Here is a 5,950-nt window from a genome sequence, read left to right as displayed (position 1 = left end):
GGTTCACAAGGGCCCCACCTACGGAGGATCCCTACTCTCCAGTGTGGTGGAGAGTCACCCCTGACTCTGCAATGTGATGGGTCGGATAGAAGCCGGCTGGAGCTCGGGGTTGCTTGACTCTGCGGGAGATGCTTAGCTGTGCAGCCTTGCTCCAGAATGCTTGTTGTTGCTGCTGTTCCAGGCTGTGTTCGTCTGGGTGGACCAAGAAACAAGTTCAGAGACACTCATAGGTGTGTAAGAGAGAGCTTGATATCAAAGAGCAATTGTACACCAAGAAAACATCCCAGCCCAGTCCAGATCAAGTCCATCAGTCTGATCTTACCCCATCTGTCGATACTAGTTCATAAAGCCCTCTTCAGACTCACGAAAAGCATGCAATGACGCCGAATGCAGGAAGATCACAGGGCAGTGGGTGGAAAGTCTTGTGGATCCAGTGGCAGTGGAAGCATCTCAGTGCTGGCAGGGGTCTCCACGTGGCTCCTCCAGCTCCAGGGCTCCAGTGTAACTCCATGTGGCTTATCAGCAGGAAGACAACGCAGAGGGAGTGTGACTGGCCTCCAGTGAGCTGTTTATCTCCGTGACGCCTCCAAATGAGATCATCAAGCTGCAACCTGATTGACAGGCTAGACTCCGCCCCTTCGCAAGTTGACAGGAAATGATGTGGCTGCCACAGTGTCAAGGAATCAGTTTCAACTCACAGAGACCCCATGAGCGGCAGCAGGAGGCCTGGTCCTGTGCCATCCTGCCAGGTGCTGTCACGTCAGAGCCCACGGTTCCAGCTCCCGTGTCCATCCATCCCACTGAGAGTCTTCCTCTCTTCCAGTCTCCATTAGTGAGCATGATGTCCTTCTCCAGGGCCCAGTCTCTCCAGATCACATGCCCACAGGAGGTGAGACGGTCTGTGTTGGATATCTCCCGTTGGGCCCACCCTCCATTAGCTGTGGAGTCTTCCATCCCTGGGGCTGTGAGGGGCATGGCCTGAGCAGGCACTTTATCACTGCCTGGCTCCTGCCTGCTCTGGGCCTCCCCCACCGTGTCTCTCAGTGACTGGGTTGGAGCAGCCCTCCAGCACCCACCGGCTCAGCCAGCTGTGTGTGCCTCCTTCCTCGTGGCACGAGAGGCAATCTGCAGCCATCTAGCCCAGAACGGAACAAACACTTCAAATCCCGACTGTGGCCAACATCCAAGTCCTGGTAGCTCTCGGAGCCCACTTTGCAGAGCGTCAGGGTCTCCCCAGGGCCTCCAGCATACCTGCCCCCTCTTGCTCATCTGGGGTGATTAGTAGGCTGTCTGTCATCAAGACAGTGGGTTGACGTAATGCTCGGACCCCGTGCGATGACATTGTGATGAAGTGAACTTGGTCTGAGTGACAACCTCCCCACCACAGTCTCGCTGTCTGGGAAGAAGATGTGCGTGTCCCGGTTTGACTAGAGAAACAAATTCATGCACACTCACATGTGCATAAGAAAGATCTTTATATTCAAGAGCAATTGTATATTGAGAAAATGTCCCAGTCCAGTCCAGACCAAGTCCATAAGTCCAATATTAACCCTTACGTCCGATATCAGTCTATAAAGTCCTCTTCAGACTCACACAACCCATGCAATGAGGCCGAATGCAGGAAGATCACAGGCCAGTGGAAGCATCTCAACACTGGTGTGGGTCTCCAGGAGGCTCCTCCAGCTCCAGGGCTCTGGCTCCAGCAGAGCAGCTCCATGTGTCTTGTCAGCAGGAATGTCTTGCAGGGAGAGAGTGTGTCTGGTCTCCAGTGAGCTATCTATTTCTGAGGCACCTCCAAACGAGGTCATCCAGCTGTGACCTGATTGACAGGCTAGACTCCACCCCCTCACTCAAGTTGACCAATGATGTAATTACCACAGAAGGCATCTGATTTACCAGGGCTGACCATGTTAATGAGCTCGGGCCACGAGGCCACATCTGGAGCCACAGCTGTAACTGGAGCACCCCTTCATCACTTCGTGGTGGTCTGCATCCTTTAGGTCTTCAGGGGTGGCGCTGATGTCTGTTGGTTCCCTCAGAATATGGCACCCTTTCCGGTTCATTCTCTTAGCTGTGAGGGTAAGGGGACAGCTTCCTACATGTCTTCTCGGCCTTCTCCACTGCCATGACGCTGTCCCAGCGGATCAAGGTGTCGAGGTGTGCTCAAGGACCAAGGGTGCCCATTCCAACCTCACAGTCGAGGACCAGGGTGATGACCAGGAGCCCAGTGGAGTCACTGTGGGCTGAATCTGGGTTGTTGTTGTTAGATCCATCGAGTCGGTTCTGACCAAGAGCGACACGTGTGCAACAGAACGGAGCTGTGCCGGGTGCTGGGCCATCCTCACGACTGCTCTAAGCCTTGTTTGGGCCCACGGTTGCCGCCACTGTCTCAACCCATCTCTGTTTTGGTGCTCCCACACTTTTTCAAGCACGGTGTCCTTTCTGCTGAGACTGGTCTCTCCTGACAACATGTCCCAAGTGTCACACGTCCAAAGTATGCAAGACGAAGTCTCGTCATCCTTGCCTCTAAGGAGCACGTTGGCCGAGTTTCTTCCAAGAGAGATGGGTTTGTTCCTTTGGGCAGTCCATGGGACTTTCAGATTCTTCTCCAGCACCACAATTCACACACACTGATTCTTCTACAGTCCTCCTTATTCAGTGTCCAACTTTCACTTGCAGACGAGGCCATGGAGAATACTGTGGCCAGGCGCACCTTAGTCCTCCGAGTAACATCCTTGCTCTTCCATACTCCACAGAGGTCTTGTGCAGCAGATGGACCCAATGCAACTTGTCTTTTGATCTCCTGACTGCTGCTTCCACGAGCCTTGATTGTGGATCCAAGCAAGACAAAACTTGGCAACTTCAACCTTTTCTCCCTCTATCATGATGTGACTTATTGGTCCAGTTGTGAAGATTTGGGATCTTCGTCAGCAAGGGCCTCAAGTCCTCCACACTTTCAGCAAGCCAGGTTGTGTCATCTGCAGATCGCAGGTTGTTAATAAGCCTCCCTCCATCCGGATGCTGAATTCTTCATGTAATCCGGTTTCTCGGATTATTTGCTGAGCATGCAGGTAGAAGTTTGGTGAGAGGACATGACCCTGATTTTAAACCATGCAGTATTCCCTTGAGCCATGTAGAAGTTCCTCCTGAGCAGGATGAAGTGTTCTGGAATTCCCATTCTTCTGAGGGTTACCCATCATTCATCTGGCCTGGGACGCCATGCATCGATTTCCACTCACGTGACCCCAGAGGGGTCAGAGCAGAACTGTGCTCAATGGTTTAGTTTTCGGAAAGAGATCACCAGGCCTTGCTTCCGTGATGCCCCTGGGAAGACTCGAACCTGCAACCTTTCAGTTAGCAGTTGAGTGTGTTAACTGTTGGCATCGTAGGGTGGTGGTGGTGGTGACTCCTATCTACTCCCACTGACATGGGCCTTGATGATGCTTCAATCTCTGAGTATCAGTGAGCTTGGATTCTGTGCCCAGCTGGTCTCGAAATGTCGAGATAGTCACCTTGGCGCTGGTCACTGGGGTAAACAGCCACAGATGCCTTAGGGAAGGACAGGGGGTCATTGTCATATGTCCTTGCCATGGTGCTACAGGAGCTTTCCTTTAGGGGACTCTACTTCTACTTCAGCCCGAGAGTCAACGTTGGTACAGACACTGGGCAAGGAACCTTTGGGTGTTTTGGTTTTTGCAGCAACTGGTCTTTGGGAGGGTTGTGTCTTGAATTGAAATGGGTGCCTGGAGAGGGACTGGGTGGGACACAGACACAGCAGAGGATGAGCGCCTTGGTCCCTGAGAGGGAAGCTGGATGGTGCCCATCGGCACCCACTACACGTGTGTTGGACCCTTCCCATGTGTCTGGCTGGGTGTTTGGAATGTATCCACCTCCTCTCTTCATCCTGACAGCGCTCTCTGACATAAGCATTACAGTCCGCCTCCCACCGGTGTGCACTGACATCGAGAGGGGGCAGCTGTGGCTGCTGAGAGGAGAATGCTCAGAAGAACAGTGACAGGAACATCCTCAAGTCTTATTTCTCCCTCCTTGAAACGTCCAAATTGGCAGGTGGTTGAGGAGAATTTAGTGACTCTGGAGTCCACACAGTGCAATGGGACCCAGACTCCTCCTGCCTTGATGCCCCGCCGTTCCCCAACATGAGACTTCCACCTCAGGATCCCTGATGGCTGCTCAGTCAGGGGGAGTGGGGAGCGGGGAGGATAGGGAGCACTTGAGAGTCTCTCTGCTTTCATTGAGGGGGTTGGAGGGAGGGCTAGTGTCTGTCCTGGTAAAACATGGAAGAATGTGACCAGGCTAGTCCTCAAGTGCTCCCGATGCTAGGACTTGAGGTCCGGGAGATGGGAGAAGGCATTCCAGAGTGAAGGAGGGTAAGACTGAGTGCCGACTCTTTTGTGGCCATGAGGAGCTGACCGGTTCAGCAGGAAGGCTCTTGTTGAGGATGGTGGTGAGTGAGGCTGGCTGAGGAGACTAGAGGATCATGTGCTCTGATCCTGAGTCTGGAGGAGGAACTCATTTTCCTCTAAGTACGAAGCGTTCACAGAGATTTTGACTAAGAGGGTGTTGTGGATAAGACAAAAGTCACTCTGTGATGTAGAGGTGAGGCAGTTGGCCTGGGCATGGCAATCATCCTGGCCATATTGGGCATAGATCACCAACTCATGTCCAGGTGAAGCAAAAAGAGCACAGGTTTTGAAATGAACTCAACTTGGCTTGGCCACCTTGTCCCTGTGGGACCTAGGCCAAGCCACCATCCCCCACCCTGAACTCAATGTCTGAGGCAGAGATGACAAAGTGTCCCTCCAAATCCAGTCTCCCCGTCTTATACTGCAAGGATGTTGTGCCAGGACTCGAGGCCACCCTACCTAAGGCTCCTTTGTCAGCCTGTCTTGCAGCTAACTGCAGCCAGGAGCCTGCACTGTGGGTAATGGGATGGGAGGCATAATGGGGTGCCACTTCCTGGACCTGCAACTAGACAAGTGAATGGTTAGCGGATGTGTGAGCCAGGGAAGAGGTGGCTTAGAGCCCGGTGAGGATGGTATCGAGCACCTGCGACATGCCGGTGTCTTTCTGAGCTGCTGGGGTACAGCAGTGAGCACAGGATTGAAGGGCCGCCCGCAAGAAGCCGAGAGTCTAAGGCAGCAGTTCTCAACCTTCCTCAGGCCGCGACCCTTTCATACAGTTTCTCATGTTGTGGTGACCTCCAACCATAAAATTATTTCGTTGCTACTTCACAACTGTCATTTTGCTCCTGTTATGAATCGTCATGTAAATATCTGATAAGCAGGATGTACTTTCATTGTTACACATTGAACATCATGAAAGCGCAGTGATTCATCACAAGAACAATACGTACTTATATATTGTGAAATATTTCTTTCTTTTTTTTTTGAAATATTTATTTCTAATGGCAAATCAATGACATTTTGTCTTGAAGCATGGCGTAGCATAGGTAACAGTCTTCACGCCGGGTACTCATATGTGGGCGTATCTGAATGTGGGTGGACCCGCCTGGAGACGGATAGAGGAGCAGTGTCTCTTGGTTCCTAAGACCATCGGAAATATGTGTTTTCTGATGGTCTTAGTCGACCCCGGTGAAAGAGTCCTTCAACTCCCAAAGGGGTCGCGACCCACAGGTTGAGAACCACTGGCCTAAGGGGAGACGCAGAATGAGATGGTTTCAGGGAGTCTGCAGGCAGCGAGCAGGAGGACTACACAGCAGGCTGAGGGCTGAACGGGCGGACAGGAGCCTGGACGGGCTGTCTGGAGACCTCTCTGAGCAGGTGACATCTGAGCCCCAGGGCCGAGTGAGGAGGGCAGACAAGTCACGGGCTTCTGGAGGGAAGAGTTGGCCCTGAGGTGTGGTAGGCAGGGATGGACGGAGGGTATGAATGAGGCTGGTGACTCCCTGATGCCCATCTCTGCAGAGCCA

This window comes from Tenrec ecaudatus, chromosome 6, assembly GCF_050624435.1.
Source record: "Tenrec ecaudatus isolate mTenEca1 chromosome 6, mTenEca1.hap1, whole genome shotgun sequence".
NCBI lineage: Eukaryota > Metazoa > Chordata > Mammalia > Afrosoricida > Tenrecidae > Tenrec > Tenrec ecaudatus.
Note: the sequence above shows the minus strand (reverse complement) of the source record.